General features: G+C 39.6%; 1 protein-coding gene across 1 annotated transcript in view; it reads left to right on the top strand.

The window, feature by feature from the left end:
- The window catches only part of LOC126253099 (HEAT repeat-containing protein 3), a 329,591-nt gene that overhangs the window by 239,386 nt on the left and 75,803 nt on the right, over positions 1–14,402 (top strand). The window lies entirely within an intron of this gene.

The raw sequence follows: 14,402 nt of genomic DNA, 5'->3' as shown, positions 1-14,402 counted from the left end.
TAACTGCAACTCATGCTAAGTATCAATATATCTTTCCTACTTCGTAATTATTCAAAGTTGAAATTAATGTCCTATGATCACTGATGTTACAGTTCGTACGATCGTTCACAAATACAAGTCTGCAGTGGATTTTATTTCTTACTAAAATGCTATTTCATACCACGGCTAGCCCAAGAACATGAGACTCTCATTAAAGAAAATTACGTATTCACTATAAAATTTAGCCAGATCAGAACGGAGCACAGCAAGTTTCCTATCAGATTCTTTAGGTACATAAAATTATTTGCACTGAAAATTATATCCTATCAGCAGCCCGCGTCAACCTGCAACACATCATAAAATCTGCTGATCTTCACTGCCAACCTGGGAGCTAAAAGAAATAATATTATTTTTTACTATTATTTTACCGCTTCCTTGCGGTATACTCGACTATATTGTAAGTCGTTTAAATACGCCGCGGCAGCGGCTCTTCTTTCTCCACACAGCTCAGCTCCACAGATAATATTTTTATATGGCTGAAAAATATCTTAACAGGATGGGATAATAGGCAGGCACACTTTAACATTTAAGTAATACAAGTTTTCATTTAAACAACTCTATTTAAACATTTAAATATCTTAATAATTACAGACCTGTGTATATTCACGCGCAATGGCGTCCAATTCACAATCTCGACAAAAGAATGCTACCTTCGCGCTCTCTACGACAACAACAGGAGATCTTTATCTCGCAGCTTTCAGATTAAGAAGACAAAGACATTGCTTTACATCATGCCTTATATACAAATTCAGTTGGTGATCTTTGTACAACATTTATCTTCTGTGTCGGTCTTATTACTCGCCGACACAGACGTTCTCAAAAATAAAAAATAAAGAAAATAATACATAATTTTACATAATGACACAATATGACACATCTAATATTTTAATTATTACATAATATATTGTCTTTGTTTATTACAAGACGTTACAAATCCCAGTTAACGAACTTGCCGACAGGCTGGCCAAACAGGCCACGTGGAAACCGCTTATGGAGATCGGCTTCTGTGCAACTGACCTGGGTTCAGTATTACACTGCAAGGTTTTGCAGCTTTGGGAGACGAAATGGCATAACCTCAGCACGCATAACAAACAGCGTGCCATTAAGGAGACCACGAATGTGTCCTCCATGTGGGCCTCTCGCAGGGACACTTGTTGTTTTCTGCCGGCTCCGCATTGGCCATGCTTGGGTGACACATGGCTACCTCCTGCGCCATGCTGACCCACCCCCAGTGTCGGTGTGGCGTCTGGCTGACAGTGGCCCATATCTTGGTGAGCTGTCCTATGGCTGCCCTGCAACAGACTCTTCAATTACCGGACTCACTGCCATTAATTTTAGGTGACAACACCTCATCAGCTAATTTATGTTTTATATGTGACAGCGGGTATATAAGTTTTAAAGGATGTCCTTTGTCCCTTTGTGTTCTCCACTCTAATGCTTTTAGGGTGGATGTTTTAATGTGTCGCAGAGTGGCTGGCTTTTCCTTTATGTTCCCATGGTCGGCCAGCCACGGTCATCTGCTTTCTTGGTTTTACTTCTTCTACCTGTTTCTTGCTTCTGTGGTTTTCTTTCCCTGTTTCGTCCATGGTAGTGTTGGTTGTCCTTCTGTTGTTCTTCTGGTTCTTCGTTTCTCCTGTTATTGTACTGTACGTCTCCTTTTTCTTCTTTCCCTTGTATAGTTACTTTACCTGGAACAAGGGACCAATGACCCCGTTTTAAACCAACCTGAGCAAAAGGCCATGTGTTGCCTCGTCTGGCTCCTCAAATCGCGAGGTAACCTGTGCTGCTCCCAGTGCAGTTTCAGCCACTACCATTCTGCTCTTGACAATTTAATTCCACTGGAAACAGTGATACAAAAGTCTTTCTGGTGACATAATTACTTAGTTGGTGTGTCTTTTTTTACCTTGAAAAAGCAATATGACCCCGCTTGGAGGTACAACATTCTTTGCCAACATCACGAACAAAGGGAACGTGGATGTCTGTTGCTTATTATTATTAAATTCTTCCTCAAGACTAAAATAATGGAAAATTCAGGATGAAATGTAACAATATTATGAAAAGAATAGTTGCTACTTACCATTCAGTGGAGATGCTGAGTCACAGATAGGCACTAAAAAAGACTGTCACAAGATAAGCTTTCTGCCAACCAGGTCTGGCTTCAGTTGCCAGCAACTGTGTGTGTGTGTGTGTGTGTGTGTGTGTCGCCTACTTTTCACAAAGGCCTTGTTGTCCGAAAGATTACTCTGTGGCAGTCTATTTGTTGTGCCTGTGACTCAGAATCTTTGCTCTATAGTGAATAGCAACTATCCTTTTCATAATAATATTGTTACATTCCTCAAGCGTACGTTCTTTTGCTCTCTCATTGGTGTCCTACTGCTTTGATCGGGAGAATGGGATCCCCCAGTCAGTGTACTCAGTGTCACTGTGTTTGCAATGGCACCTCTTCCACAGTCAGAAACCCTGTTAAAAGTTCTTTGCATTTGAATGACTTCACGATCTACTACTCCTCTGACTTTAAAATAACGATGGAATTGCAGCTGACCAACGAGAGACTGGAAAATTGGGCCAGTAAAATTGTTTTTAATTTCTCTGTTACAGAATACTGCTTCAGTCAGTTTTAATCGTGCTTGTTGTGGCTTAACCAACCAGAACTCATGATGGGGAGACAGTATTTTAAGTTTTAAGGACATGTGCACTTTAGGCCTACTATTTGACACGAAACTAACATGGCCCTCTCATCTGGGAGAGTGTTAACTGAGCATCAAAATACTGAATATTTTGAAGTGCCTCAACAGAGAGGTGTGAGGAGCTAACAGGTTCTGCCTCCTGCAGTTATGTCTGTCAGATGATGATTATTAGATTACAGCAGCATGGTGTATGGCTCAGCACATACTTCCTTCCTTAAGATGTTAGATGTTGTCCACAATGAGGGCATATGGATATCGTCGGGAGCATTTTGGACAGCCTAGTTCAGTTCTCTGTGCAGAGTCTGATGAACCACCACATTGGATTCGGCAGTGCCTTCATCTTGCTTGACAGGCCATGGAAATCTCAGCATTGCCTCAGTCATTGGGTATTTAGTGCAGCAGTCCACCCCCATTGAGTGGCTGTTCGGATTTCGGCTCCATGTGACCATGCTATTTGGGATACATGCTACCACCTATCTCACAGATCTGGACACACCAGATCTCCCAATATGCAGACAAGGATGGAATAAATTGGTCTTGGTGCCTCCAGAGGTCCAGTGTGATTTTAAGCTTGATTTGTACTCTAGGTTATGTTCTTAAAAAATCCATTTACTTCAGTTCCAAGTTAAGTACCAGAGTGTTAGGATTGTATACATAGATGGATCCCAGCAAAGGAATGCAGTCAGTTGTTCCACTGTTTTCCCTTACAGGATTTTCCTAATTCCCCACATGGAACGATTTACTTATAATGAAGTGAAGTTACTTGGCACTACAGCAGCACTGGAGTGGCTTCAAAGGCATCGTAGTGCAAAGTTTCTGGTTTGCTCTAACTCACTCTGTGCACTTCAAGTTGTCCATCAAATGTTTACGGTAGACCAGTTGATTCAGGTCCATTCATGGCTGCTTTCAACAGATCCAACACTGAGGGGAGGTGGTAGTCTTTTGCTAGGTACCTGAATTTTTTGTCGGGATAAAAGGAAATGGCATAGCTGACAAAGCAGTCAAAGAAGCATGTAGGGATGGTGTTCTATGTCGATGATCTCCTTGCATGCCATCATCTAATTGTTGGACAGAAGAATCATGTGTCATTGGGAAAGTGAATGGTTGGTAGTGGAACTGCAGTCACTCAAACTGAACGCACAGGCGTGGCGGACTAAAAGCCAGTCGCATTGATGAAAGGAAGTGCTGCTCACCAGACTGCACATGCCCGTTAACACACAGTTTCCTCCTCAGGCAGAAGGATCCACTACTTGTTAAGTTTGTGGTATGCCACTTTCTGTTCAACATATTTTGCCTAAATGTGTTTTGTATACTTAAATCAGGGCAGCCTTCAACTTGGCTGGAGATCTTCCTACCATCCTCGTTGTCGCCGACACCAGTGTAACATTTTGTGAATTGTTGGGCTTCACTCCTGAAATGCTGGAATGAGGAGATCAGCGAGCTCTGAATTTTTTTACTTTTTTAAATCGAATTTTCAGTGTCAAAGTTTAGTGTAACATGACAGCATTTTTGTAGTAACTAATAGGTGAATTTAAATGCATTATAAGCAACTCCCCCTGTGTGGACAGGTCTTGTCACCCCCACCCTTATGAGAATGGCAGGCTGAAGTCAGTGATGACCCTGCTGTTGAGTGTCCACATGCAACATAGTCTTAATCATCATAATCATCATCAATGAAAACAGTTTCTCTTCCTAAGCAACCTTGTTCAGAATTCTCCCTTCCCCTCACCACTCTTAACCCCCTGTCATCAGTCGCCAAAAGCTAGCTGGTTTCCCACTGCTTTGAGCCATCTGACACAAGCAGATAGTGAACCGGCCTGGTCTAGTGTGTTGATTGTTGAAAAATTTTGGAAAGGTCAACCTTATGTTTCGTCTGAATACTTCCTTTACTCTTACAATAGTCAGTAAGCAATTGAATACATAGTAGCATAAGAAGATATAGAGCTCATCTCATCACAGTAAGTGTATTATATAGTTTGGTGTGGACATGTGAGCATGATGTCATGAAACATTTTACTGTTCTGCTGTTGGAATGAGATAAAGTTGACACAAAATCACAAAAACAAATTCATAAAGCCTTTAGTCAAGACTCAGTATATGAGGCATTACATGTCCCAAGTTACGAAGTTGTGGTAGTTCTGGGCTCTTCATGAGTCACAGTGTTTAGAATTTACAGGTTCCTCAAATCTGGGTAAAACTGTCACTGCCAGTCAACAATGGGGAGAGGGGTGATACACCATTAGAGGCTGTATTTTAATCTTCAAAGAAGTTTCTAGTCTTGTTTTCAGAAAATCATTTTCAGAGTGACAGCGGTGGTATTTATCATGTATGCTTAACATTTATCAGTTTTGTTGTTTGTCATCAAACTTCCATAAATTTTAAAAATGAATTTTCTTTCTTGTTCAGGCCTACCACCAGGGCCTCCATGCTCTTTGGTTCATCCATGTTTCTTAGTTGTTGAAGGTATTTGTTGATCATCCTGCCCAAGTTTTTGCCTCAATGTCTCAGAGTTTTAAATATAGCTCTTTGTTTGTTGCTATGTTTCTTAATCGATTTTTTGGGTCAAACTTCATCTTCATAAATGTTCCTGTTCAATATTTTCCTTTTCTTAACCTTCACTTCATGATTTCCTTATTTTTCATGGGTACTGCTGCATGGTCCATTTGAAATTCTCTCAGAAGTTAATTTGGTGATCTTGAAGTTTTTTATTTGTAAGGCAGTCTTGAAATTTGTAGGTATCAGTTTCAGTGGGGACAAATGGCACAATTCTATAAGACTTTGCCGTTTGTATTCTTGTTCATGTACTGGAAAGCCCCCACCAATTTTGTGAAAAACATTTTCTTTCCCAGTTCGAGCATTAAAGTCTCTCATTGGAATTTTAATGGTATTTTCTGGGTTTCTGATTCCAGTAGTTCCCAGAACTCACTCACTTTCCTAAGAGTTCTTTTTGTTATTGACATTGCTTGGTGCAAGAGCATAAGTTGACTTATATGTTTTGGTGGCACGCGTTATTGATAGATGATAAAGCCTTTTAGAGGCAGATGTAAGTTCCTTTAAATTGTTCACAACAAAAGTTGTCCTCAAATGAGATGTACTATTCATTATATATTTTCATGATTTGACCTTGCAAATCCTGTAGTTCTCAAACTTCATTAAATACTCATCATTGAGCCTGTGTTACCAAAATGACCAGGTTCTGTTCCTCAAGGATATTTGAGCTGTTTCAGTTTTTCTAAATGTAAAAAGTGTGTTAATGTTGTATGTTCCAAAGAAATATTTATTGTTCAGTTGAATTTTGGAATTCCTATTTCCAAAAATCACAGGCTCTTTCTTATCCATGTACATTAGTATGGACTCTACAGAATCCAGTGGCCCATTTGCATTTCTTAGTGCAATGACAGATTCATCCCTCAGTTTACCACCTGGATGGATTTCTTTTGTATTTGTTTCCATCATGTTGGGGATACCACTTGCACTTGTGATGACAGTGTGTATATCAAAGAGTTCCCAGCATCCCTGCAGCATGCATTATTTCATTTGTTACGTAAAAGACTTGTCATCTCTTAATTTAAATTTTAAAGGAACTTACACCATAGTACCCTTTCTTTCAGTCTGGAGTGCAGGAAGAATGATTGTTCAAATGCCTTTGTGAGTGGTGCAATTAATCTAATCTAGTCTTCATGACCCCTGTGTGAGTGATACATTAGGGGTTGTAGTATATGCCTAGAGTCATCATTTAAAGCCAGTTCTTGATACTTTGTAAGCAGGCTTTCTTGGAATAGTTTTTCTGTCTTCAATTGAGAGTCTGCTAGTCCAGTTTCTTCAACATCTCTGTAACTCCCTCCCACAGGTCAAATAAAGCTGGGACTGCCCTTGTAGGTAAAAGTTAAATATCCCCCATTAGCTCTATTTGGTGTGGATCCCACATACTTAAGCAACATTCTAGAACTGGTCACTCAAGTGATCTGTAAGCAATCTCCTTTTAGTCTACCCCCTGCTTTACCCGCAACTGAGCTTTCATGATCATTCCATTTCATATCCCTACAAAGTGTGACACCCACGTTTTTGTATGAGCCGGCCGATTCCAGTTGTGACTCATTGATATTGTAGTCGTAGGATACATTTTTTCATTTTGTGAACTATACAGTTTTACATTTCTGACCATAAATTGCCAGTCTTTGCACATCTTTTTTGTTGAAATGATGTGGAACGAGTCAGTTAACAGGATGTGTGTACATGATTCTACTCGTGCAGCTACACTTAAAAACAAGGTGTGTGTGTGTGTGTGTGTGTTTTTATTTTATTTTATTTTATTGTGGGCTCCCAGTTTTTAAGTTTAAATTCGTCAGTGGAACAGAAGGAGTTGTCTAGACAAAACAATTTCATAGTTGCAATTTTTGACGTTTAGCTCACTGGAGGGGACGTGATGCCATTGCTGAGGTAACACCAATGGCGAACTGGCTTTGACCACCACGCCGCCATCAGTTTGGTTGGTAAAGTACCCCTGTTACCATGTTGTGGATAAGGAGTACCATGTGGTGTCACACATTAGATACATTCACGTTTGTCAGCTCTCATTGCAAAGTAGTATTTTCTGGTGTTGAAGTGATCAGCACTCATCAGGTATTGTGAATAGTGTTTTGTGTTGGCACTGCATTAACAACAACAGTGCAGTACGTCTAAACATGAGATTCACAATAAAAATGGTCATTCAACAACACATTCACCAGCTGTGAAGATAATGTTCTGCTGCAAAACATTACTCTGAATTCGATAATAGTAATGGACAATGCGCCATACCACTCTGTTGTGATGTATAAAGCTATAACACTGCAGTGGAGGAAAGTGGATGTTTTGCTGTGGGTTCAAAGAAATGTTCCATTGGATAAATTTGAACCTAGCATGTTTAAATAAGGTAACGCTAAAGGACGTAGTTTAAATCAGGCTTCCTCCGTATTACACTCATTTAAATCTGACTGAGAATAAATGGGCCTGGGTGAAAAGTAATGTGGCAAAAGAACTATAAGTTTACACTAGTGAGGTTGAAATGCTGACAGTAGAAGCCATTGCAAATGTTACACAGAACAGGTCTTGAGTTGTCAGCCGTACTGAGAAGGTAGTTGAGGAGACATGGATTCATATGAGTTCTGAGTAATACGTAACTTCTCTTGTTGCCATGTTTAAAGGTGCTTCTTTCGCCAGAACACAGCAGAGTTAACAAATATTCATCTCACTAATATTCCAATGCAGTTGGAATTGCGACAAAATCCTGAAACAATATACTGTTAAACTAGCAACTGTGGGCAAGAAAGGTCAATAATTCGTGAAGAAGCCTATTCTCGGAATAAAAATATAACATGTAACTTCAGTTGTATTGTCACAAAACCCACAGCAGTTCTTGTTTCACCAGCTGCCGATGCTCCTTAAAAGTTAATTATTTCATGGGGGGGACCGTAGTTACTTGAATATTGTGATAAAGGTGTAAGTTTTACACTGCAAAATACTCTCCTCTTTGTGTGTTATCACTTGCCAAACTTTTGTTCAGATATCCCAAACCATTATGAGATATGAGGAATTTATGAATGTTTCAATTTGGCCTTTTCTCTGGCGCATGAGTTTGTGATGGAGCGGTGTACATACATTCAATTTTCTTCCTTCCAAGTTTAAAGAATAATTTAGTATGTTGCCTACATTTTATATGCAGCAACATTTGACACAACACACACCAAATGCAAATTCATAGCAACCCCTATTTTTCACTGCAAACTTTAAGTAGTTCTTGCAGTAGTTAACCGAATATCAACATACCATAATAATTTTGACATTTTACGAAATGACAGGCAGTTCATCATGAAGCTGATAAATTACGCTATAAGATGTGTGAGAATCAGAATTTACTAGTGAGTAGCTTCTTTAAAATTGAATGAGAAAGATTGCAGATCGGCTGGATTGCGCGTCTTACATTTCATGCAGTCAGGTTAGTCTGCCAGGTAGGTATGGCATTGTCGTCACCTGCTGACACGCTCAGCGTATGCTGGCAACTAGGCTAACCTCCACTTGCTCCATACTGAACTGTCAAAGTTCACGACTAATTTTAAACACGCTACAAATTAGATTTACAAGGGGCGTTGGAAAAGTCCAAGCAAAGATAAAAACTACTTACATGTTTGGGGTAAACCTTTCTTATTTTTCTACATAGTCTCCTCTTAGGCTTATACACTTCACACAACACTGTTCTAATTTGTTGATCCCTTCTGAATAATTGTCCAAGTCTGCAAAATAGCTATTACTTGCTGCAGTCACCTCCTCGTTTGAATAAAATCTTTGTCCCGCCAGCCATTTCTTCAAATTGAGGAGCAAATAGTAGCCCGAGGGAGCCAAGTCTGGAGAATAGGGGGGATGTGAAACGAGTTGGAATTCTATTTCCATTAATTTTGCGACCACAACTGCTGAGGTATGTGCTGGTGCATTGTCGTGATGGAAAAGGATTTTTTGTGGGCCAGTCGCCTGGGTTTTTCTTGCAGCTCGGTTTTCAAACAGTCCAATAACGTTGAATAATATTCGCCTGTAATAGTTTTACCCTTTTCCAGATAGTCAATGAGGATTATCCCTTTTGAATCCCAAAAGACAGTCGCCATAACCTTTCCGGCCGAAGGAATGGTCTTCGCCTTTTTTGGTGCAGATTCTCCCTTGGTAACCCATTGTTTAGATTGTTGTTTGGTCTCAGGAGTATAGTAATGTATCCGTGTTTCATCCACAGTGACAAAACGACACTTAAAGTCCCGCGGATTCTTCCTGAACAGCTGCAAACCATCCTTGCAACACTTCACATGATTCCGTTTTTGGTCAAGCACGGGCAGTCGCAGAACCCATTTTGCAGATAGCTTTCTCATGTCCTAATGTTTATGCAAAATATTATTTACCCATTCATTTGAGATGCCCACAGCACTAGCAATCTCAGACATCTTAACTCTTCTGTCATCCATCACCATATCATGGATTCCATCAATGATTCCTGGAGTCGTAACCTCCACAGGGCCTCCAGAACATTCAGCTTCACTTGTGCCCATATGGCCACCCCAAAAATTTTGAAACCGCTTATAAACTGTTCTAATTGAAGGTGCAGAGTCACCATAATGTTTATCAAGCTTTTCTTTAGTCTCCTGAGGCGTTTTGCCTTTCATAAAGTAATGTTTAATCATCACACGAAATTCTTTTTTGTTCTTTTTTTGACAATCACTCGACTTCCTCGATTCACACGAATGCCAAACACAAAGAAATAGACCAGTATTGCTGGAACTTGGTGTGCATTCTTTCCAAAGATTTTACTAACTAAACATGACCTTGATACGCACCAGTGGTGCCACCTCTTGGACTTTGCACGAACTTTTCAAATGCCCCTCGTAAAACTTGCTTCGCCACCTGTCGAATATGTTATGTTATTGGGCAAATGATCAAAAATTTTTATTGGTGCGTATTGAACTCTTCTCTGAGCCATTGACAGCTTTAACAAGAGGTAATAAAGGTAACTTTCCTGCTAGAGTTATAGGTATGTACATCGCTGTTTTCCTCAAATTTTGTGATGTATTATTTATGACTAATTTCATTAGAGAAAACAAGTATTGTGATGGCACAGTTAAAATGCCTAACTCCGTAAAGAAGTTCCTTCACGACATTCATGGGTGAACACACATTGTTCTTACTGCTCACTTTTGTGCGATCAATACTTCCTTTTTAAGTTATGAGTTACCCCAGAAAATGTTTCCATATGATATTACTGAGTGGAAATATGCAAAATATGTTAGAAGGTTGATACATTTGTTACTGAGGTTAGCAACTGTACAAAGAACAGAAGTAGCTGATCTTATTTGTTTGAGAAGCCCAGTAGTATGCTCCTTCCAGTTCAAGCTTTCATCAGTATGTACACCCAAAATTTTTGAGCATTCTAACCTATTTACTGACTCCTGCTCGTGTGTTACATCAGTTGTTGGTAAGACACTCTTTGTTGTACAGAATTGATTGTAGTGTTTTTTCTCAAAATTTAGGGGGAGTCCATTTTCAGAGAACCGCTTAATAATTACTTGTAAAACATCATTAACAATCGCTTCTGTTGCTTTCTCTCAAACGCGATTTATTGTAACACTAGTATCATCTGCAAAAAGTACCAATTTTGCTTGTTGTCTGTTAAGTCGAAGGTCATTAACATATGTAAGGAATTGGATTGCATCAAAAATTGAAGCCTGTGGGGCTCCCTTCATGATTTTACCCCAATCACTAAAATCTTATATCTTTCTGACATTGTCTGAAGTATTCAGCACGACCTTTTGGATTCTGTTTGGCAAATATTATTCAAACCATCTTTGTGTAAAGCCATCAGTTCCATGAAAGTTGAGTTTTTCTAAGAGAGTATCACGACCTACACAGTCGAAGACCTTGGAGGGATCACAAACAATACCAATTAGCGATATATTACTTTTTGAGGCTTGTGTTGTTTGATGAGGGAATATTTGTCGCTTCTTTCGGGCAGTACTTTTATTATTGATGACTGCATTATTTTCAAAAAGTCTGAGGTTTCTGTTAACATTGTTCGCAAGATCATTAATGTAAAACATGAACAGCAATGGACCCAACACACTTCCTTGGGCACACCTGAAGTTACTTCACATCTGATGATAACTCTCCATCCAAGATAACTTCCTACGTCCCCTCTATCAAAAAATCCTCAATCCAGTCACAAATTTCACTAGATACCTCATGTTGGGTCATCCGCAGAACAGAGTCTCGTGCAGAAATTGGTAATTTATGACAACACCAGAAGTAAAGATAGTTGCTGCCAAACACATCAATGAATTGGAGTATCTGTGTGAACATGCATCCATATTTTTCCTTTCGCCTCCACAACTATAAAGTTATTTATGTCAGATCACAGTGCTGCTCAACCTGAGTCTCTGTGTAATCAGTGGCTTAAGTCGACAGTATTGCCACAGCGCAGATCCAGCTACATGCTAATAGAATGTTTCTTCAGAACTCTGTCAGGTTATAGACTCTGATTTGGAACTATCATTCTTCATTGAAAGTGTCTGCAACAGTGTCAATTATGTGTCATCTGTGAGGACAATAATTGTTTCAAAAAGTAAGCATTCACCTTGCTCAAGTTTTAAAAATTTATGTTTATGTGCTTTTTTTAAAATGTAGTGTACTGGGCATACTTATCTTTCCACCTATTTATTTGTCCTTTGTATTTGGTAATCATTGTTGCCATAACCGCATCATGATCAGTGATACCAGTTTCGATGTGGACATCCTCAAAGAGGTCAGGTCGCAATTAACTCTAAATATTTCCATTAGAAGTGTAGTACTTAACTATCTGCTCAAGCTAGTTTTCAGAGAATGCATTTTGTAATGTTTCACTGGATGTCTTGTCATGCCCTACAGACAAAACTGTAACTTTTCAAATTGATGTTTGGGTGAGTAAAGTCTCTACAGATGATTACAATATGATTGGGGAACTTACACATAAGTGACATGAAGTTTTCTCTGAAGTTTCCAGTTAGATTATAAGTTGAGCGGGGTGGGCTATAGAAGAATCTGATCATCTTTCATGTCCACCCTTGATACTGAGTCTAGCCCAAACCATCCCACATGCAGCTTCAATTTCTACTTCAGTGGATTTGATTTCTTGTCTACTGCAACAAATGTACTACCTCCATTTCCCAGTAGCCTCCTTTTGATATACACTTCAGTTTTCCCAAAAAATCTGACTGCTATCAATCTTCAGTTTACACCAGCTTTCTGTACCAAATATTATGTGAGCTTCACTGCTTTTGAGGGGTGCTTCAAATTCTGGCACTTTGTTGCAAATGCTATGGCGGCTAACTGCTAATATTTTAATATTCTCTTGGATCCTATAGTTATACATCTGGGTCTTGCACAGCTGTCATCATTGGGACTGGATGGAGAGTAGCCTAATCTTAAAAGCACCACACACATAGACAGCTACCTGGGTAGCAGCCTCTGGAGTGTAGTACAACCGTGATCACTTTAGTGGGACCCAATAATTCTCAATCCTATGACGACGCAGCTCCAGGAAGTGGCACCATAGCTTGTCACAGAACCTTTGAATTCTCTGGTACGTCCTTCCGCTTGACTCTGAACTGGGGGACCACGATAATTTGTTGGGACAATGCTGCTAATTGTGAGCTTCATTGAAGCTCCATGGGCAGACCTGGTCTTCTCAACCTTCTCTCCGCGTCACTGAAATGGTCAAAGTATTATTTTGGTACCCAGATGACAGGCATTGTTTGTTCCAACATGTGCCACAATCTGCAGTTGGTTGGACCATGTTCCATTTGTGGCTGCTGGAATAGTGTCTTCAACCTGTTCAGCTGCCAATGATTAATAGAACCTACCCTTCTGTGTCTGCCGCCTCCTGATAGAGGACATAGCAGGTTTCCCCAACACAGGTGAACTGAGCCCCACTGGCTCAGCTTCTGTTCGGTGAAAGACAGCACTCAAACTTATTGGTTAGGGGGATTGGTATAACACCCTGAGTCCTTCCTCGTCTCTGTCTACCCTGCACAGGATGCCTAAATCTGCCATTGACATGCCACTCACAGTCAAGTGGACGAGTGATGACAGATCCCATACTTCCATCAGAGGAGATGGGATCTGCGGCAGAAGATAGTACTTGAGGTGCCTTTGATACCACAGGCTCTGTTACATGACTCTCAGAAGCTCTTCCAACACACCAATTCTCAGCAACTGCCAATCATTTGACAGTGGTTAGGGCAGTTTCGAACTACTTACAAACGTCAACTAACTCATCCTGTGTTTGAGAACAGCATTCACGGTGGAGCTGCATTGTTGTTGGTACAGTGTTTTACAGAACAGTGAATAAATAACTTTAAAATCTAAGCCTGATGATGGCCTTTTAAACTAAGAATTGAAGCAAATACACAAAACAATACTTCTATTAAGGCAACAGAACTATTGCTCATGTAATTATACAGTAAAATTGGAGAATAATTATTTTGGACGAGGATAGGCCTGCTGTTCTCAAAAATTTTAAAACAGCACAAATAACTTTAAACTTGCACTTGATAAAAAGAGTACCAGTATGAGTTCATTTTCGCACTCACAAGTGTTCAAAATTTCACAATATATCACAACACAGACAAGTACATACTGATACAATCAATGAAAGATTACACAGAAACGATGCAAACAGTAAAATATGCAAATTTAGAATTTCAAATTGGCACATGAATCTGGCATACGCGCTCTCACATAAAGGAAAATTCCAAAATTGGCTTTTACATTTAAATATACATGTTAATTGCACAGATTTCTTTAGTTAGGTGGTTATAAGAAACATCTACACTGGTATGCTGAAGATGAGCACTGCAGTGTCAGTTTACCTCGATCACAATTGGGAAAATGTGCAGTGCCATCAAAGCACGTCTTCTGCCTAAAACAGCTAACATTGTGGCAATAATGGAACTTGTAGTCCCTAGTCACTCAGAATTATAAAATATAGGGTGCATGGAAAGTACTTTCAGAAAATAAACAGCTTCATCTCCTTTTATAGCAAATCCTCTCTATATTTCTTAGATCAGATTAAATCTTATGCCTGCATTCAAAAATGAGTTGTCAGTCACATGTTTTTTGACACTGAGA

This window comes from Schistocerca nitens, chromosome 4, assembly GCF_023898315.1.
Source record: "Schistocerca nitens isolate TAMUIC-IGC-003100 chromosome 4, iqSchNite1.1, whole genome shotgun sequence".
NCBI classification, from domain to species: Eukaryota; Metazoa; Arthropoda; class Insecta; order Orthoptera; family Acrididae; genus Schistocerca; species Schistocerca nitens.
The sequence above is the reverse complement of the archived record's forward strand: the minus strand, read 5'-3'. Positions and strand labels throughout refer to the sequence as shown.